Source organism: Myotis brandtii, unplaced genomic scaffold (assembly GCF_000412655.1).
Source record: "Myotis brandtii unplaced genomic scaffold, ASM41265v1 scaffold216, whole genome shotgun sequence".
NCBI classification, from domain to species: Eukaryota; Metazoa; Chordata; class Mammalia; order Chiroptera; family Vespertilionidae; genus Myotis; species Myotis brandtii.
Genome location: NW_005358092.1, coordinates 913,822 through 936,049, shown reverse-complemented (window position 1 = coordinate 936,049; position 22,228 = coordinate 913,822). Strand labels below are relative to the sequence as shown.

At 39.5% G+C, this 22,228-nt stretch overlaps 1 protein-coding gene and 1 pseudogene across 4 annotated transcripts in view; one reads left to right on the top strand and one right to left on the bottom strand.

Moving 5' to 3' along the window:
- ATP8A2 (ATPase, aminophospholipid transporter, class I, type 8A, member 2) overlaps positions 1–22,228 on the top strand; it is a 651,371-nt gene that overhangs the window by 261,096 nt on the left and 368,047 nt on the right. The window lies entirely within an intron of this gene.
- LOC102251598 lies at positions 14,922–15,697 on the bottom strand (annotated as a pseudogene).

Here is a 22,228-nt window from a genome sequence, read left to right as displayed (position 1 = left end):
GGGGGGGCAGGGTCTGACCCTGGAGGTCTGCTCAGGCCTGCCTCCACCCAGGTCTGGAGTTGTAGGGAGGAGAGGCGTGCCCACCCCCAGCGGAAGGGGCCTGGCAGTGGCGGGCCATGGGCTATTGTTGTGGGCGCCCCTGGCAGGGGTGGTGGGGGAAGAGATCAGGAGTGGGAGGTGTGGGCTGCAGCTACCCCTGAGGCTGGGTCTTCTCCCTGTCCGGTCAGCCTCTCCATCCCCCTGGGGGTGCAGGGGCTCGGGTAGGGTGTCCGTGCAGGGAGATTGGAAGAGCTCCCTGTGGCCGCTTCCTCTTCCTTCTTTGCAGTCTGGGCTCCTGTCAGGCACTGTCCTCAGACCCTGGGAACTTGGCTCCAGCCGCCTGCCCCCTGCTGCTTGCGCATCAATATGCAAATTGGTCATTATGGGGACACTGTCATGGACAAATTAGCATATTACCTCTTTATATGTATAGATAGTTACCTTGCTGTGTATTACATCCTTATGACTTATTTATTTTGTAATTGGACATTTGTACCTTTTTAACACCTTCGCCCATTTCACTTACCCGCCACCTCTTGGAACCATCGATCTGTTTTCTGTTTCTAAGAGTTGGATTTTTAAAAAATTCTACATATAAGTTAGATGATACAGTATTTGTCTTTATCTGTCTGACTTATTTCACCTAGTGTAATGACCTCAAGGTCCATCCATGTTGTTGCGAATGGCAAGATTTCATTATTTTTTATGGCTGAATAACATTCCATTTTGTGTGTTTGCGTGTATCAATATCACATTTTCTTTACCCACTCATCCATCATTGGACACTTAGGTTGTTTTCGTGTCTTGGTTATTGTAAATAATATTGCGATGAATGTGGGGGTGAAGCTATTTTTACTGATTGTGTTTTCTTCAGATAGATACCCAGAAGTGGAGCTGCTGAATCGAATGTTACTTCTATTTTTAATTTTTTGAGGAACCTCTACTGTGGCTGCACCAGTTTACATTCTCATCAACACTGCACGAGGGTTCCCTTTTCTCCACATCATCACCAACACTTGTTATTTCTTATCTCTTTGGTAATAGACATTCTAACAAGTGTAAGGTGATATGTCATTTTGATTTTGATTTGTCATTATGCATTTTCCAGGTGATTAGTGATTTGGCCCTGCCATTCTGTATGTCTTCTTTGGGAAAGTATCTATTCAGATTCTCTGCCCATTTTAAAATCAGATTATCTGTGGGGTGTTTCTTGATGTTGTTGTTTTGCTATTAGGTTGTTCTTTATATATTTTGGATATTAACCCCTTATCAGATACATGATTTGTAAATATTTTCTCCCATTCAGTAGGTTACCTGTTCATTTTGTTGATGGTTTCCTTTGCTGTGCAGACGCTTTTTAGTTTGATGTAGTTCACTTGTTTATTTTTTGCTGCCTTTACTTTTGGTGTCAATCTGGAAAATCCTCTGTAAGACTGATATCAAGGAGCTTGCCACTTATGTTTTCTTCTAGGAGTTTTATGGTTTCAGATCTTACCTTCAAGTCTTTAACTATTTTTAGTTTTTGTTTTTGGTGTAAGGTAGTGGTTCCATTTCATTTTTTTGCATGTGACTGTCCAGTTTTCCCAACATCAATTATAGAAGGGACTGTCCTTTTCCCATTGTATATTCTTGGCTCTTTTGTCCTATATTAACTTACCATATACGCATGTGTTTATTTCTGGGTTATCCATTCTGTTCCACTGATTTATATGTCTCTTTTTATGCCAATACGATACTGTATTGATTACTGTGGCTCTGTAATGTAGTTTTAAATTAGAGAGTGTAATGCCTCTTGCTTTGTTCTTTTTACTTAAGATTGCTTTGGCTATTCAGGGTTTTTGTGGTTCTGTACAAATTTTAGGACTGTTTTTTCTATTTCTGTAAAATGTGCCATTGGAATTTTTATAAGAATTGCATTGAATCTGTAGATTGCTTTGGATAGTATGGACATTTTAACGATATCAATTCTTCCAGTCCATGAGCATGGAAAACTTTCAATTTATTTGTGTCTTCAATTTTTTTATTAACATTTTATAGTTTTCAGAGTACAGGTCTTTCACTTTCTTGGTTAAATTTATTCCTAGGCATTTTATTCTTTTTGATGTAATTGTAAATGGGATTGTTTTCTTAATTCCCCTTTCTGATAGTTTGTTATTAGTGTATAGAAGTGCCACATCTTTTTGTATATTGATTTTGTATCCTGCAACTTTACTGAATTTGCTTATTAGTTCTAACCGTTTTTTTGGTGGTGTCTTTAGAATTTTCTACATATGTCATTTGTAAATAGTGACAGTTTTACTTCTTTATTAAAAATTGAATGTCTTATATTTTCTTTTTTAATCAGTCATTTAATTTAGTAAATTGTCCTCATAAATTCTTTCTTCAAGTCTTTAGAAATATACTTTCATTTGAAATAATACCTCAAAATATAGCTATTTTACTCTATTTTTATTAGATATTTAAAGAGCTGCTAAATATTTTGTACTAAGCTAGATGATACATATATGTTGAAATTTGCTATAATTTTTAGAAAGACTATTGTTATGAACAAGGGAGCATCCCCGAAATGAGTCACACACATTTGTGTTTTTCAACAATGCCAGGCTCATTAGGGGAGACCTCCCAGTAAGCCAATAAAGTCGAGCACAGGTTACACACAGAGAGGAGGAGCTTATATGATAGAAGCAAGCAGAGTGATCATCCAGCTCCAAGTCCCAGTCACTGGTAGTGTCTTCAGGTGGAGAGGCGGGCATTCGTCATAAGTGAGGCATCTACTTGGCTACATATGTCTAGTAGAGTGGAAGTCCAGCAGAGCTCCAAGCATGACCTATGGTATAGCCAAGCTCTAGCACTGGGTGGTTGGAGCTCTGAGTTCTTTTTTTTTTAATATATATATTTTTAATTTCTTGTCTTATGTCCATTAGTTATGCTTATATGCATGCATACAAGTCCTTCGGTTGATCTCTTACTCCCCTCCCTTCTGCCCCCCAACCCTCTCTGGCCTTCCCACTGCAGTTTGACAATCAGTTTGAGGCAGCTCTGCCTCTGTATCTATTATTGTTCAAAAGTTTGTAATGGTCTTTATTATCCATGAATGAGTGAGATCATGTGGTATTTTTCCTTCATTGACTGGCTTGTTTCACTTAGCATAATGCTCTCCAGCTCCATCCATGCCGTTGCAAATTGTAAGAGTTCCTTCTTTTTTACAGCAGCATAGTATTCCATCGTGTAGATGTACCACAGTTTTCTAATCCATTCATCTACTGATGGGCACTTAGGCTGTTTCCAGATCTTAGCTATGGTGAATTGTGCTGCTATGAACATAGGGGTGCATATATCCTTTCTGATTGGTGTTTCTGGTTTCTTGGGATATATTCCTAGAAGTGGGATCACTGGGTCAAATGGGAGTTCCATTTTTAGTTTTTTGAGGAAACTCCATACTGTTTTCCACAGTGGCTGCATGAGTCTGCATTCCCACCAGCATTGCATAAGGGTTCCTTTTTCTCCACACTTGTTGTTTGTTGATTTGTTGATGATAGAGCTCTGAGTTCTTATAGCACATGAAGGGTGGAGGTCCTATTCGTATCAGTGTCCAGATAGAGTCCTTATCCCAGTGTCCAGACTTGTGATTTTGGTTGGTCTGGTCCCATCCTAAGGCCATTCCCATTACACCCCATTACCTCAGTTTTGACACAGCACTTGACATAGTTGTCATGACTGACAGTGACTCCATATTGAATTCGAAAAGTTCACTCTACTCTTGCTCTATACAACTAGGTTCTAGTGTGAAAGAGGTAGTATACAGTAGATAGCAGGTCCCATAGGATTGTTATCTTGCATTCTTTCTCTTTCTTTTCTCTCAGTGGTAACCTACCCCTCTCCTACCCTCCAATTCTTCCTCTGCTCTATCTTTCTGTTTAGGCCAATGTGACTTCTTTTTTTCAGTACAAAACTCCTGATCTCAAAAGAAGAAATACTGGTTTAACATATGATGTAAATTGGTATGCTCTCTGTGTTAACTTTAAACTAATATTTTTATTATTTTGGTATTTGAGAGAGAATTTAAGATGTGGGCAGAAAAGGATAATATAATATTGCAGTTCTTATGGCAGCCACAATTTAATTTTATGGCAAAATCAATGACTTTAGAAACGATGACGTATTTATAGCACTGAAAGCTTTGTGTTGGCAATTTCTTTCAAAGAAAATGATGCTTGTTATTCTAGCATAGACGTGCACACCACCCTCATGCTGTTAAAGACCCCTTTTTTCTTTTCTGGGCAGGGGACTGGGTGAGAATATCAGGCCTAGGGTTTTTTGGTGCTTGCTTCTGCTGTTTTATTTCTAAGTGAATTGAGACCATATGGTCACATAAACCCAAAGCTAGATGGTTCAGAGATTTAATTGTGTGGCCTTGAAATATTTTTAGTTTTGCTTGCAATTAGTGGGAAATAATGTGTTCATAGAACAATTTATAAGTCACACAGACCCATTGGAGAAAAGGCTCACTCCAGGTACTGTCATGTGTCCAAGAGAAGTGGTAGATTGCCACAGAGATGACTCATCAATCGAGACTAACTCCTTTCCCTTTTTCATATGACGACATTTGATGTGACACTTATTTCACAGTGTCTGTTTTCCTTGCCAATATGCCCTATCCCTAATCCTCATTTTACATGCATCAGTGTCCATTCCCTCACTGATGAAGCTTGGTTTCAGGCTAACAATTTTAAGTGATGGAGCTGTGGCTTTCTAAATGCAACTAGCTGCTGCTTGTGTACTCTTCTGAATAGAAAGATCTTCCAAGTATTTCTTTGAGTGAATGGCTCTACAGGAAATATTGAGACAGCTTTATGTTGATGCATGCAAAATATTTCTTAATAATATGATGATAATCAGATAAATGGAGTGTTGACTGATAACTTGAGTAATTTGATTGGCTAATGAACAGGATGTTTATTCTCTATTAGTACTCTGAACATACCAAAGGCAACTGCCTCATCTTTTGAAAAAAAATTCTAAGAGTCCTATTTCTCAACTTCATTTTAATTTACAAGAGCAGTGGGACTGACTTGGAGTATTTTCTGAGGATTAAGTCTGGTTCAGAGGCCTTTGGCTGTGCAGGAGGCCACAGGCTTCACCTGTGCCAGGTACCTCCATTGTCACAGCTTAATGATAATATTTGTATCTTGAGTTGCTGACTGTTGGTTTTCTGAGACTTTGAGAGTGCTTAATGTGATTTGCTTTTCAGTTTCTGACCCAGCAAGTGAATAATTTCCCCAGGTAATTTTTAAACAAGAGAAAACCATACCCCTGTCCTTTGCTTGGGGAAAAATAGTTTTCAGAATATACATGTTCAATAAGACATGCTACTGTGTTGGAAATGTTCACTTGTGCTGTCTAATACGGCAACCTCCTATTGAATGTGCAACTGCAAAACTGAGTTCTTTATTTCATTTAATTTTAATTTAAATGAACCTAGCAACATATGGCTGGTAGCTACCATATTGGACATTATGATGTAGATTTAGAATATCTTTTAAAGACTGAAAACAGTTTTATCTATGGTTTAGAATAAATTTAATGTGCTTAGGTTTCCTCCAGGATAAATTTATATTTTTTGGTTCTAAGGTGAGTTGAAAAGAGACTTATGTTTTTGAAGTGATCCAAACTTTATATTTATGCAACAGCATTTTGCCAAGTACTGGTTCTTGATTATATTGACTAAAGAAAGTGTGTGCTACTTATATGTGGAAAGAGTAGTCTGGTGGGCTCCTGCTTTGTTCACAAACTTGAGAGGACAAATGCTATACTTGTACTAGGCTGGTGCTAATTTACCTTTAATAATGGAACATTATTACAGTATTTTTACAGGGTATTTTAAAAATGCTGCTACCAATCGATATTGTCAGGGAGGAAAAATTTCTTCTCTTCTAGATTCTTTGGCCAGTCTAATAATAAAATTAATATAAAACAGCTTAACAAGATTAAAAACAAACTTAATTACTTATATATGGGGGCTTCATAAGAATATGAGGATCCAAGATAACCAAACAATTGAGGCTTATATGCTATTCTGAGCTAATAAGAAAGGGTTGGGGATCTGGAACTTCAAAGGGGAGGAAGACAGTACACAGGGAGCTGGGAAGAGCAAACGTATGGTAGCAAAAGTTTGTCATGCCCCCAGAGACAAGGGACACAGAGAGGACTTTGGTCTCTAGCCTGCCCAAGCTCCCCTCACCACACCTAGCCTTTATTCTCTGTAGTTCTCTCTTGATGATAACTATGTCTCTCTACCTCCTGGTCAGGGAGGGTTCCTTTCAGATGGGAGATTTATCTCCTGTGTTCAGGAGGACAAAGGAGAGTCACAGTGTCCTTTTCAGACTGGCTATTTCTGGAGAACTTTAATTCAAAATAATCAGTGTGCCAATGTGGCATATTTGGGGTTGCAAATTTTGTTCCCCCTCAGTATCATACCTCCATTTCTTTTAGTTTTACATATTATTCACAACTCACCCAATTTTTGCCTTAAAACTCCTGTCCGTCAGTTCACCTGTTTTTTATCTGGTTTGCTGCTGAGGGACATGAGTGAGATCGTAGCACCAGAGTAGCGCACTGGGGAGAGATAGATGAAAGGTGGGGTCCTGAGTTGCTGTGTGGGGGTGGCTGGTGGCAGTATCTTTAATTTAGCAGAGATTCAGGGGAGGAATGGCTAAGAATGTGTCTTTGTGATGAGAAGCCTTAATAATTCTCCAACTTAGCTGGGAAGCGGCTCTTCTCCGTGAGAGAGGTGGAGCTCTGCTCATCCCTCCAAGGTTCTCATCACTTCTTCCAGGAAGCTCCAGAAGGCACTCTCAGAGCCACATGACTACTTTACTAGTGATAGTATATTTATGCTTTTATGCCCGAGTGATAAACTGTGATTCAGCCTTTTAAGTAAAAGCACTGAGTCATGGGAATTAATATCTAGAAATGTTTGACTGATTCCCAAAGTGTTGAAAAAGAAGATCCTGCTGGTCTGTTGGTTCAAGCCTCAACCTATTCCCATTAGCAAAGAAAAGTGAAGATTTCTCTTGTGATTGGTGGTATCCTTTATAATAACCTTTGAGATCGCTGTAGAACTGGCCAAGTATGCTCCATTTTACAAACAGGGTCAAGATTTTGATTCTCCAAGTATATATACCAAGTAAGTAATTACCTCTCTTTCAGATAAGCATGTAAAGAATTTTCTTTCCTCTGGGAGTATTCATTAATAGTCCACATTCCCTGTGTGTGAGTCTGTTTTTAAGGAGATTCCTCTTACAGTATGATTTCTAAGAGTACAGCTAGATAATATACCCCTTCAGCATTGGAGGGGCTTATTTGAATTCCAGCCTTGCCCTCCTTTCTAAAAAGAGGTAAAGAGAGTATGCCTGAGAAGATCACCTCTGTCTTTTAAAAAATCTTATCTGTGAGCATCAAAATTAATTTCTTACTAAACCCTCTCAGTAACAGCAATACAATGATGACTATGACAGTAATGATGACTAGTAGCCACTTTATGTAAGTTTGTGGGAAAGTTCTGCATCCCACTGATGCAGGAATTTGGGTGTGAGATAAGTTGGATGTAATATAACAATTAAATCAAGATCATAGTGAAATAAAGAGTACCTTGAAAATATTTTTTGTTGATGGAGAAAGCAGCTTAATATTAAAAGTGGTAGAGAAGAAAAATGAACTTTAATGCTGCATCTAAAAATCTACTGAAAACTTCACCAGAAAATGTAAGAATTTAAAGTAGATTAGCTCCGTCAAGCTTGACATAGACATGAGCTGTCTCTCCTTCTAGTTACAGTTGTTCTTGGAGACAGCATTTCAAAATGAGTTGTCAGAAATGCCATCAGATTCTCTCAGGGGACTGTTGCTACAGTTGGAACTGTGCTCCTGATGGAGTAGGCATCAAATAAATTGGACCCATGAATATTAATAATTTCTTAAAAGTAAATGCATAGTGACTTTAAATCACTGGCCCATAGAAATGGCGACATTATACTCAGACTGCAGTAAGTGCCATTAGGGTGTGGGTGGCTGTCAGTTCCATAAAGTGATCATTTAGAAATAAAATTCTAATAAGTCATAAACTCAGCCTAAAACTAAGCTATACAAAAATATAAATTTTAATGAGTAATAGTTTGTCTTAAGGTGTTTAAATTATGACTGAAATGATCTTGTACGACTCTGCTAGGAAGTTTGAACTATTATGAGATTTTCCTTTAAATGCTCCTGTACCAAATAGTGGCATTGAAAATAAGTCCATGTATCTTTGGTTTTCAATGAAGAAAACATTTGAAAGAAGACATGTACCAATATTTTTTCCATTTGCCTCCTCTAACTCTACTGAAGTTATTTCAAATTGAAATTTTCTCTCTTTTGGCCTCCCCAGGAAAATTCAGACTATGAAGACAAACCTCCTCCACACTTACCATAGTGCATAGCGGTTGGTTTGGAAGACATAAAAACAGTGAGCAGATAATTAGCAAGCACTTTTTTTTTTTTTTTTTTTTTTTTTAGAGAAGCTGCAAAATATCTCCTGAAATTTCTCTGAGGAGCAAAACTAGGAAAAAAACAAATTTGCATTAATGTGCATGTGATTTTTCCCTGTCTCTAGCATGTGTCAACTCACACTATGTCCCAGGAGCTTGGCTCTGTGTTTGAGATACAAGACCAAAATCCACCGTGCTCACAGAGTTCGATCTGAGGGAGGAGGACCCACATAACATTTTAAAAATGAAACTCATCAACAGATGTATAGAACACTCTGGAAATAAAGGGAAACATGGAACAGGAGTGTGCTAAAATTGGGCAAAGTTGACCCTGACAAAATGAATTGGAGAGAAAGCACATGGGGAAAATGAGGAATGAGAAATCATTCCTAAAAGGAAATTGCTGTAGTTTGGGAAACATTCTCCACATTTGTACTGCAGGCTGTAAATAGGTGTTTCATGTGAAGGGGCAGTTGTGGCTAAGTGAGTTTGAGGGTGCGGCATCTCAAATTCCCCTTTTGGAGAGTCTTAAACCACATAACCAGTTTAAAGTCTCTGAGATGTCCCCTGCCAAGAAACCCACTTAAATTGGTTTAATCCAGGGTTTTTACAAACTCAGCTGAGCATGGAATCCTTGTAATATTCCATAGAATGATTTCTGTTCAGTGGCTCAGGGAATACTGTCTGCTAGAGGCTAAGAGGGGCTGGAGTGCTTGGTGCAGGCCAGGCTGTAGGAAGCTTTATAGGCCATGCTCTGATTTTGAATTTTTCCTTGTGTAGAAATTTTAATGTCTTAATGTCACCTATACAAAACAGAATTGCTGTAATTGCACTGAGGCTCTTTGCTTTGGAGAGGGATAACAGGAAGTGGCTGGCCTCTGATCCTCAAGCAACTCACAGCTTAATGGGAAGACAGAAATGTAAGCTATCTTTATATAGGGTGTCCCAAAATTCACGCAAGATTTACAATTCAATTCAATTCAATTCAATTCAATTCAATTCAATTCGTAAGGTAATTGTCTTCAAGAGCTTTTGCAGAATGCTTTAAACAAAGAGAATGTTCCTTGGGAATTTGGTGATGCTTCATCCAGATTTACATGCCTGGAGGTTGGATGAGGAAGGCGGAATGAGGGCAGGGGACACGGTGGTGCCAGGATCATGGAATGATGTAAGTGTAGGGCTAAAACCTACAGAAACTGGATATGACAGGATGTGGGGAGTGGATTTGGAGGATAGAGAAAGAGTATCTTAGAATTGTGAAAGTTTTTCTCTTGAGCATGTTAATATCAAATACCCTTACTGAGGATAGGGCTTTTTAAAATTTAAACTCCCAGTTGTGTCTCCAACTAGGCTCTTGCCTGGTACAGAGTAGACATCAAAAAATGAGTGGAGCCCTAGCCGGTTTGGCTCAGTGGATAGAGCATCGGCCCGTGGACTGAAGGGTACAGGGTTCAATTCTGATCAAGGGCATGTAACTCATTTGCAGGCTCAATCCCTGGCCCTGGTCGGGGTGCATGCAGGAGGCAACCATTTGATGTGTCTCTCTCACATCAATGTTTCTCTGTCTCTTCCCCTCCCTTATACTTTCTCTAAAAGTCAATGGAAAAATATCATTGGGTGAGGATTAAAAAAATAAAAAAGAAAGAAATGAGTGAATATATTGAATTGTCTTCTATATCTATACTAATAAAAGAGAAACATGCAAGTTGGTGTAACTCCGCTATACCCACCAGCCAATCAGAGCGACTATGCAAATTAACCCAACAAAGATGGCGGTTAATTTGCATACGGCGCAGAGCAGCGAAGACTGAAGGCTCCGGCCGGAGTGAAGACTGAAGACTGAAGACTGAAGACTGAAGACTGAAGAGGCTTGGCTTCTCCGCTGCGGCCGGACCAAAGGCCTGGGTCCTGGGTGCCGGAGGAAAACTGGTGCCAGCAGCCAGGGGAAGGAAGGCCTGTTGCATGAATCTTCGTGCAATGGGCTTCTAGTCTATATATAAAAGGCTAATATGCAAAGTGTCCCTTCTGGAGTTCGACCGGGAGACTGGGAGTTCGATTGCTCGCTATGACATGCACTGACCACCGGGGGGGGGGGGCTCGGAACGAAGGAAGATCCTGGCTGGCAGCTGGCAGCCAGGGAAGGAAGGCCCCTGGCCAGCAGTCAGAAGGCCCCAATCGGCCCTGATCTCTGGCCAGTCTAGGGATCCTACCCATGTAAGAATTTCATGCATCGGGCCTCTAGTATTTTATAATGTGCATTCCTTTTGCAACATAGTATTGATGAATACTTTAAATTTCATGATGTTTCAGTGTTTCAATATGTGTGTGCAAGATAAATTGCGAAAAGGAAATTAACCATTAGGACTAGAAAGACGTATCAAGACTGTCATTCAAAGGTTGTATTATTATTTATGTTAAAATTCCAAAAGACTATACATATAAGAATTAATAATAGAATTTAGAAAGGTTCCTAGATTATAAAATAATGTACTAAAATAAATTCCATTTAGAAATGCTAGCAGTGTATAAGCAAAGAATAAATTTTTTAAAAAGTTATTATTTATCATAGCATAGAAAATCACAAAGTGTCCAGACATAAATCTAAACTATATAGGAGACTTTTAAGAAGTTATAAAATTTTACTTGAAAGACATTAAGGAAATACTAAATAGAGAGATCATGTCATTGATTATTTGACTTAATATCATTTCTTCAGAAAATGACATAGATTAAATGCTTTTACTTATGACCAGAATGCTAACTTAAATTAGGTGATTCTTAGTGAATTGTACTATTATTTAAATTTGGATTATTTTTTTCATTAAAAGTCCTAATGAATTCAGATCACTGAAATTCATAATCTGTTATAAAATGTTTTATTCATTAATTGAGGATATAATGTGTCCAAGGAGATTGATAAAAAGCTTAGACATAGGAGCTACACTTGCTTTTTAACTCCATGAAGCCACATAAAATGCATTGAAGATTAATCCTTGGTATCAAGGTCAGGTAATATGTGGAATATAAAACAAAAATTAGCAAGTGAACTAACAGAACAAACAACAATAAACTCATAGATACAGAAAACAGAATGGTGGTTACCAGAGGAGAAGGGATAAGGGAAGGATGAAGAGGGTAAAGGGGGTCAAATATATGGGAATGGAAGGGAACTAGACTTTAGGTGGTGAGCACACCATAGCGTATCCAGATACCGAATTATAATTGTACACTTGAAAATTATGGAATAGTATTAATTAATATTACTCCTATACGTGTATTTATTTTCCTTTTTAAATTTAAGTATAGTTGGTATACAATATTGTATTCGTTTCAGGAGTACAATATAGTGACTCAACATTTATTTATATACATTACAATGTGATCACCTCACTAAGTCTAGTAATCATTTGTCACCATACAAACATCACAATATTATTGCCCAATAAATTTAAGTTTTTAAAAAAGAGGAGGATATGTTAGTCTCTTCCAGCTGGAGCCGCGTGGGTGCTGAGTACGGCTCAGTCCTAGCAGCAGCACATTTTAATGGCCACACAGAAATATCCTGGAGAATCTCTCCTCCCTCCCTAGAAACCAACTTTGTGCCTCAGTGTCCCTTTCTATAAAGCAGGTGTTACACTCTCAGATGCCTACAGGGGTGAGACAGGCAACATAAATAACTGAAGTAGGCCAGGTGGGGACTGTCCCAAATGGCACAGCATTTTCTTCTTCTAAAGGGGGCAGCCGCTTTTGATTCTTCTGTTCTTTCATATTCAATTGATAGTATCACCTTCTAAAGAATTTCAATTTTATGGCTGGCTTGGAGTCTTGAAATCAGGGGTGCTTTAGAAACTAATAGAGGCATCTGAATATGTTGGACCACTTGGCACCCAGCCCACTGGTATGGTTCTACATACTATCTTCTTAGTAAGTGAGAGTTGGTTGAACTGCTGAAATATGACTTCAGCAATCAGTTATTTGGCTTTTGTTAAGATTCTCTAAGTCATATTGCTCAAAAAAAAGTATAAGGATTTACAAGTTTACCACATAGGCAGATATGAAGAACCTATGTCTAAACATAACAATGAGTAGGCATTCTCCTTTCGTGGCTAATATGAGTGACTGCTGCGTCTTTACCTGTTAATACTTAGCCTTCATTTGGTCTTCCTATCTTCTAGAAAAACATTACCAAGACAGCGAATCACAGATCTGCCCCTGCTTTCTGACAGTTCCCAATCCAGATCAAAATTATGCTTTTGTGAACCTCTCCCCAAATCACCTAACAGAACCCAAATTGATAACAAGCCCATCCTTCTACCTGTTTCAGAGCCATCAGAGTTCCCGATAGCCTGCTGGTTCCCTGATTGCAATGAGCCAGTAAACCCAACATGGTCCTACTACAGTCTGTCCTAGTCACCTGTGGGTGAAGGGGATTGATGCCTTTGCAAGATTTCGTGATATTGTTATATAGTTATTTACTTTCTGGTCCTTGAGAAAAATTAAAGGCAGAAGTACATATTACAGGAGGAAAGTTTATAAAGGAAAGTTAATGGTAAAAACTGAACAAATGATTCATATGAATAAAAACCATTTCCCAAATTGTTCCCTCTCAGTGTTGTGTACCTGCCGTTGCTTCAGTGTCTGGGAAAGCTAGGGTCTCAGGCAGATTTCAGTTTGTAATTCTTTTTGCAGATAGGAAGAGGTGACCGTTTGAAACCAGTTAGAAAAAGTTCTTTCCAAAAGCTATAGATTGTGCTGTTTATGATCTTAGCAGGTTTCAACCTGCTGTCCATGTCTGGAACTTGAGACAAGTTGAGATCAACAAGCTTTTTGTGGTCAAGTTTCATTAATTAGAGTTTGCTGCCAAGTCATGGTTGGGAGGCTGCCTTCCATGTCTGGTGCCTTTCCACGATTGCCTGCCTGAGCTGGTGGACCAGCGGGCCCTGGCCGAAGCTATCTCTGTGCCCCTGGATATACACTGCTTTGCTGCTAACGTGTGAAGACAAAGCTTGGAAGGGGTAGAAGTCAGGAGTCCAGTTTGGGAGGCTTTTCCCAGAAGTCAGAGAAAAGCATTCTTAGTCGTTTATCCAGACAGTTTAAAAAGAAATTAAGCTGACTGGTTTTTTCAGGTCACTTTTTTTAGGAAACATACGAGGTACTTGGGCACTGCTGTCTCCCTTTGTGAGGCAAGCAGGAAGCTTTTCCTTGCCAGCTTTATTATGTCATTGAATTAATAATGTAAAGACTAGATCAGAAGTCAATTTGGCAGCTATGCCTTTAGGGAAATTTTTGGAAGAGTGACCTTCCATTTTTTAATAAGCATGTTATTACTTTAGAATTAAATTACTGAGAGCTAAGCTATCCTCTTGAATTTGCTATTAGCCGTTTTTTCCCTTTTAGTTTTAATGAACTAGAACAAGTTGAAGCCAGTTGTTTCTAACAGCATGCAGTCAGGAAATACTGCTGGGCCCTTTATTTTAGACAAGTTTCACTCTTCTAAATGTTAGAACTTTGAAAGTCTCTGCAAAGTCTCCATTTCTCCTCCTTCTTCTCTTTCCTCCCCCTCCTCCTCCTCCCCCTCCCCCTCCTCCTCCTCCTCCTTCTTCTTCTTCTTCTTCTTCTTCTTCTTCTTCTTCTTCTTCTTCTTCTTCTTCTTCATTAAAGTGGGATGGGAGACCATGTGATGCTCCTTTGACCACGTTTATGTTTGGATGCTTCCTCAAGCTTGCACCATGGTTTTCTTTCTTAAAGTAAAACACATTATTGTTGTGATTCTAAAATTCATGCAGAAAATAAGTGGGGCAGAAAGTGCAGGAGTTTATTCTGTAACAGATCTGGGGAAAGGGTTTAACTCATCAAATATTAGAACCCAACTAAAAACAGCAGTTCTTTTTTTAAATTGTTTTTTATTAAAAGCACTTTGTATAGTGTGTTGCTTTTATTAGGTGGTTATACCAGAAGCTGTGATGATAGATACAGATGTGTGGGGGTTGAGCTGCCTGAGCCTGCTCAGCAGGTGGCCGGGCAGTTGGCGCAGTGGCATGTGAGAGCCCCAGTCAGACCACGGAGGGACAAGAGAGAGATGCCGGACAAGTTTTCTGTTGGGTATTTATTTTTTGGACTATAAACTGGAAAGGATGGCTCAGATTTAAATAAATACATTTATTGTGAGTAATGGCTTTGTTGAGCTCTGTCCATCAGTCTGCCCCAGTGGGCTCTTCGCTTACACAGAGACCCCCAAAACCCCCCTGGCTGTCTGTGCACCAGCTCCAGTCTAGGAAGGAAACCCCTGTGCTCCAGGGAGAGGACACCCCTTTCCCAACAGAAACTGTGGTGCAGGATGAGCCTCTGCTGGAGTGCTTCCTAGTTGACTGTGTCCTGGAATATGTACAGGTTATTGGTGGCAACCAGGGCAATCATGTTGTCGGCAGGGTGCCAGGTCGGGTGCACAATCTTCTCATTGAATCCAGACTGTCCTCACTGATCTGGTCCTCCTTGCTCTTCCTGCCTGGACACTCTCGCAGGTTTCAGCCTGGCTCCAGGCTTGCTCTTCTCTCTGGAAGCTTCCAGGACCACATCCCTCCACCTGTTTCTGTCAAAGAGCCTGGAGAAGTTGTTGTAGGACCCCGTCATGATCCCAGCATCTGGACTGTTCCAGCATCACCCTGACTTGTGGGAGATGCAGTTGTTTCCTTTTGCAGAGAACACAGCTTGCTTCCAAGGTGCTCGAGGGGCCCGTGGGTCTCCATGCACAGCTCTCCACGTTGAGATCCCAGACCTTCACTGACAGGTCTTCTCAGGTCAGCATGCACCGACCACTATGACTGAATTCATGTAGGAGATGGAGGAAATTGTTTCTTAGAAGAAAGACCTATTCCTGGGATCTTCAAGTTCTTCAGAAAACTTAGAATGTCAGCCGCACAGGGCTGAGGAGTGCATATCGCACAGCCTGATGGTCCCCTTGCTGCTGCTGTGCACAAACATGTGCACCAGTGTGGGTGGAACTGGCTGCAGGAACACCTCCTCAGCTCCTCCCTGTCCTCGGGCTTAATGTCTACGATGTTAAAGCTTCTATCTGTGAAAATGCCAGTGTATGTACTAGCCTGGCTGGAGCCTAATATTTTTCTTTGATCTCTCATTCATTAGCTTATGATATCTAAATCAAATACTAAAGTGAAAATTGCTTTAAGAAAAGAGTGGAGCCCTGGCCAGTTTAGCTCAATGGACAGCATGTCGGCCCACAGAGTGAAGGGTCCTGGGTTCAATTCTGGGCAAGGGCACTTACCTGATTGCAGGCTCCATCCCCTGCCCTAGTCAGGATGTGTGCAAGAGGCAGCCAATTGATGTCTCTCTCTCACATTGATGATTATCTCTCTCTGTCTTCCTCTCCCCTCCACTCTCTAAAAATCAATGGAAAAATATTCTCAGGTGAGGATTAACAACAACAACAACAACAAAAAAGAAAAGAGTGGAAAACCGATGAGGAACGTAAGCAGGATTAAATCTGTATGCATAGCTCTGGCAAGACCCTCTTTCCTTCTATCACTGTGTAAGGCTAAATTTAAAAGATGTGAGATCCAATATCTGAATCATGAACAGTGAGGCCTATCTACAGTACCTATTTCTAACATCCAGTGACCATTAAAATTTGATTAAGCACATGCTTTGGAAGTGATGGGTAAACTTGTTTGTATAAAGATATTTAAAAATAAGGTATCAGGTTTAAAAGTGAGAGAAAAGGCTCAGATGCTAAATGATTGTGTGAGGCCATGATTAACATGCATGAAATTGACATGTTGTGCCTCTTTGTTTCTAGGACACTTGATGCAGCATAGAATAGTGATTAACTCAAGAATTCTGAAGTCAGATAGTCTGAATTTGAATCCTGGTTCTACTACTCTGTAGCTCTGTGACTTGGCGCAAATTACTTAAACTATCTTTGCCTAGGCTCTCCCAACTGTAAAATGGTTTTTTTTACTGACACCTACCTTCTAGGATTTTGTGAGGGTTAAAGTGAGTTAAAATATGTACATTCTTTAAAAGCATCGATCAGACTGTCAAACCTCAGAGGGAAGGTAGAGGAGGATGGGGGTAAGGGGGAGAGATCAACCAAAGGATTTATATGCAAGCATATAAGCATAACCAATGGACACAGACAACAGGGGGGTGAGGGCATGAGTGAGGGGGATAGGGAGTAATGTGGGGATAAGGACACATATGTAATAACTTAATCAATAAAGAAATTTAAAAAAAGAAAAAAAGAACATATAGAATATTGTAAGAACCGTATATGTTGGTTATCATTACTTGCTATGATTAATGGGTGGAGGTTTGCACAAAGGAAGCTCACAGCATCAGAGATGAAGTTATTTTGGGGGCTGCATTCTTGGCCAAGTTTTTTTAAAATGTTTTTATTGATTTTTTAACAGGAAGGGAGAGAGATGAAGAAATAGAAAAATCAATGCGAGAGAAACATTGATCAGCTGCCTCCTGCACATCCCACACCGGGGATCAAGCCCGCAACCCAAGCATGTGCCCTAACCAGGAATCGAACCAGTGACCTCTTGGTACATGGATTAATGCTCAAATACTGAGCTATATTGGCTGGGCCTTAGCCAAGTTTTGTAGGTGCCCAAGATGGTTCCCCATTTTTTAAAGGAAAATAATTTGCAGCCTTAATACATGATTGATTTAAGCCTAAATGCTGACTGCCTCTATATGCAATTCTGGCTTCCTAATTACATTATTGTTTTCTAGCTTAACCTATTGAATATTTTGTTCTTAATTTTATTGAACAGGAGAGAAGTCTTACTAATTTTTAGATTCTTTGGAATGAAAACAAAAACTTGACTGGAAATTACCAATGAGCCTCTGTCATCTGAAACAGTTATTTCGGGAAGTTCACAGTCATTGGCCTGAAGTGAATTAGTGATCAGTCTAATCTGGAAAAAAAAATAGTGCCTGGCAACAAACAAACCTTACACATCAGGGGACTGATGGGCAGCTGTCTTTAGGCTGCAAGTGTCCCTTAAAACTCTGAGCTGGTGGATCCAAGACAGGGCCCCTGAAAAGCTTAAAGAAACCTAGGTCTGTGCTGAAGGGATCTTCTGGTATTCTGTAATATTTGTAACATCGCTTCATAATACAGAAGAAAATCCTTATATGAAGATACGAGCTCATTTCCAAACTCCCTGTCAGTGAACAGAAGGCAACAGTCCCAATACAAAAGGAATCACTGAGCACTTAAACAGCAGGAAGGCAGTGTGGGGATGGGCACCGTGCACTTTGTGCTGGGTGCCATAAAGCAACCATCCCAGGGAACATGCACAGGTATCCACATAGGATGTGGTGGCTCCATTTGGCTGTTGAGGAAATCAAGGCTCAGAGGAGATAAGTATCTTGGCCAAAATCACACACAGTAAATGGCAGAGCCTAGATTCAAATTCAGTTCCAAAGTTGATGATGCTCCTGAATATGTAGGTTTAATAAGATTCACCTAATGCCTCTAAAAGTTAATTTGCTGCAAATGTGACTTTTGCCTCAATATTAATTCATTTTTTGAGTTAATTTAAGTTCATTGTATTCATAAATTTGTATTAAACTTAATTTCATTACTGAGCAAGTCTCACTTATAAATTCATAGATGGGAGAAGTATTCTTCAAGTCAGCTTTGCAATTGAAATTGAGTAATTGAATAACTAGAGGAGGAATGTCTCAATTTAACCTCATTACCAGCTGTAATATTCAAATGTTCTAATAATCCATCTTCTTTTATGTTTCACTGAAGATGAATCATGCTACTGGCTTTTATCCCTAGACCTCCAGAGTTGCATCTGAAATTCTCTTTTTCAAGGATCACAGACCAGCTTCTTTTTCGGGACTAGATTCTCTTTGTTCTAGACCAGGGGTGGGCAAACTTTTTGACTAGAGGGCCACAATGGGTTCTTAAACTGGACCGGAGGGCCAGAACAAAAGCATGGATGGAGTGTTTGTGTGAACTAATATAAATTCAAAGTAAACATCGTTACATAAAAGGGTACGGTCTTTTTTTTTTTTTAGTTTTTTTCATTTCAAACGGGCGGATACGGCCCGCGGGCCGTAGTTTGCCCACGGCTGTTCTAGACCCATTATTTGGTGATATAAAGTGATAGGCAATAGGACTTTATTACAACCCATTATATGTAGAACTAATATGAATTTTGCCTCTATTCTGGCCATTTTCTGAGGACAAAGACATTTTTGAAGATCTCCTTAATAGGAATCTATTAATCATTGATGACTTAAAACCATTACCAAACCTGTAACTTTTAGGAGTTACTGTAGCAGAATGGGGGGGGGGCAATTCTAAAAATTCTGAAGTTTTACTAGAAACTATAGAAGTTAGAAGATGAATGATTAAAATAGTAATGTACTTTCTTGCATGTTGAGTAAAATGCCTTAAGTATTGATTAGGTTTCGGAGGGAATATGAAATTACTAGTAAATAGAATGGTAGTGATAATTGAGCTTTTTATTATTGCCTTCTCCACCCACATCTCTACTAGTGATGCTGTGGTCACTGTGCATGTTCCTGTGAGGAGGTGTCTGTCTCCAGGCCTGCCTGTAGTACTGTTGTAAGCATTCTTACCACACACACAGAAAAAAGGTAACTGTGTGGGGCAATGGATGTGTAACTATCCTGATCTTAGTAATCATTCCACAATGTATATGTATATCAACTCACCATGTTGTTTACTTTAAATATATACGTTTACATCTGTCAGTTATTCCTCAATAGAGTTGAGGGGGGAACGAATGCCCCAGAAACTGTTCAAGACAGAGAGAGCAGCTGCCGAGGGCAGTGATTGCTGGAGCTGGAAAGCCAAATGCAGTTTGGATCATTTGGGCTATGATGGACCACGTGAAGCCAAAACTGTGTAGGAAGAGGGAACCAGTTGATGAAGAAGATATAGAAAGCCCTCCAGAGAGAACCAGAATACCGTCAAAGAGACAGGAAAGGCTTGTCCACTCGCTTATTGCTGCCACAGTTTCTGGCTTCCTGAGGCTTGGCAGTCATTTTCTTCTGCATACTTAATGACTACACACCCTTTACCTTGAGAGAACATGTGACATAACTCATCTTCTTGGATGGTAGAGAGCCTTACCTGCAAGGGGCGTGACACTTAAAAAGACATCTGTTGCATATACTCAAGATAATCCACACTTTGATCTAGAATGTTGGTGATGAAGAATGTGGCATCAGAGATAACCAAAGCCTGTGATACCAGGAGCAGCAGATGTCCAGAGCTCAGATGTCCAAGGCAGCAGAGACAATGAAGGCCCCGTATAGCAGAGTCCTGGGTGGTGGGAGTCTCCATGCACAGTAAGGTGCAGCTGTGTAGCGAACCTAGCATGTTTCCTTGCAGGGCAGGGTAGCTATTTCCTGAGAAGCAAGTTAACTTTCAGCTTTTCAGGATTAGTCAACATACCTAGAAGTCATGACAGATCATTCTTTTCTTTTTTTCTTTTTCTTTTTTTTTTTTAGCATTTTAGAATACATAGGTTGGGATTGGGATGATGTGTTATTTTTATCAAGTGTATACTTCCATTGGTCGTAGCAACATGTGTGAAATGTGGACAAGGTTATGGGGCTCGAGCAACACTAATTTGTGTTTGCGCAGTTGTGCCTGTACCAGGTAAGGGCTTCGTCTGAACCAGTCTATACCTCCTGTATCCAGTCTTGAAAACCAGAAATCATGGATTTTGAAGTTGCATACAATTACCGTTGACTAGGCTCTTTAATCCAGAACTAGGTTTTTAAGTCTTATATAGTCATAAAATGTGTGGTGGAAGTTTTAAGACTGGTGTTTCTTTCCTTTGCTTTATATTGGCCAGTGGGAAGGACATTAAGACTCTACGTCAAACTTATAAAAGTTTACCCAGGGCAAGGCTAGTTTGCCTTTGTGTTTTCAGTGTTGACATGGCATGATAGAGATTTTAACTTCATGGGGAGCTCTTCCTTAGAACATTTTAATTGTCTAATCTTAAAAAATATTAATTTTTAAATTAATGACTTCAGGTTAAACTTTACTCTCTGAAATATTGGGGTTTATTATAATTATTTGAATATGTTGGCTTAAAAGTATTTTTCCCTTTTTTCATTGTTATATTTGTTAAGCTCTCAGCCTTTTGATGAAACCAACCTGCAATATGACAAATGAACATTCATTTTAATTTTGCTTTCAGGGAAAATAGGGCAAAGGAATGAAAGTTTGAGTTGGATTGGCAAATAGATTAAGGTTTTATGGGTAGAGGCAAGGTTGAGATGATTCTAAAACTACTTCTGGTATTTATTTCTTTAGAAGGACAATTTTGTTCAGTCTGTTCATATAAGGAATAAGCTTTGGTTATTTTCTTTTTACTACTAGCAGAATGTAAACAAAATTAGAGGTCATTCCTCTTTTTTTAGCTTACTTTTTTCATTGAGGTGAAATTCACATAACACAAAATTTTAGAGTGAACATTTTAGAGTGAACAATTCAGTGTTTAGTACATTCACAATATTGTGTAACCACCACCTGTGTCTAGTTCCAAAATATTTTTACCATTCCAAAATAAAATCCTGTGCTCATTAAGCAGTCATTCCCCATATTCCTGTCTCCGCACCCCAGGCTTCGGCAAACACCAATTTGCTTTCTGTATCTATGGATTTACTCACTCTGGTTATTTCATATAAATGGAATTTATAATACATGATTATTTTTTGTTGTTAATCCTCACCTGAAGATATTTTCCCCACTAATTTTTAGAGAGAGTGGAAGGGGGGGAGAGAGAGAAAGAGAGAGAGAGAAACATAGATGTGAGAGAAACACATCAATTGATTGCCTCCCGCATGTGCCCTGGACCAGAGCAGGGGATGGAACCTGCAACCCAGGTACATGACCTTAACTGGGAATTGAACCCGCAGTCAACTCTCTAACCACTGAGTAACACCAGCCAGGAATATGTGTAATTTTTTAAATTTTTTATTTATTTTTTTAAAATTCTTTATTGTTTAAAGTATTAGATATGTATCCTTTTACCTCCATTGACCTCTCCCCGGCCACCCTACCCCACCCCACACACACATGCCTTCACCCCCCTAGTGCCTGTGTTGGTTATGCTTATATGCATGCATACAAATACTTTGGTTGTTCTCTCCCCACCCCTTTCCTCTGAAGTTTGACTGTCTGTTTGATGCTTCTCTGTCTCTGGATCTATTTTTGTTCATCAGTTTATGTTGTTTATTAAATTCCACAAATGAGTGAGATTTTGTGATATTAATTTTTCTCTGACTGGCTTATTTCGCTTAGCATAATGCTCTCCAGTTCCATCCATGCTGTTGCAAATGGTAAGAGTTCTTTATTTTTTACAGCAGCATAGTATTCCATTGTGGAGATGTACCACAGTTTTTTAATCCACTCATCAGCTGATGGGAACTTAGGCTTTTTCCAAATCTTAGCTATTGTAAATTGTGCTGCTATGAACATAGGGGTGGATATATCCTTTCTGATTGGTGTTTCTGGTTACTTGGGATATATTCCTAGAAGTGGAATTACTGGGTCAAATGGGAGTGCCATTTTTCATTTTTTGAGGAAACTCCATACTGTTCTCCACAGTGGCTACACCAGTCTGCATTCCCACCAGCAAGAT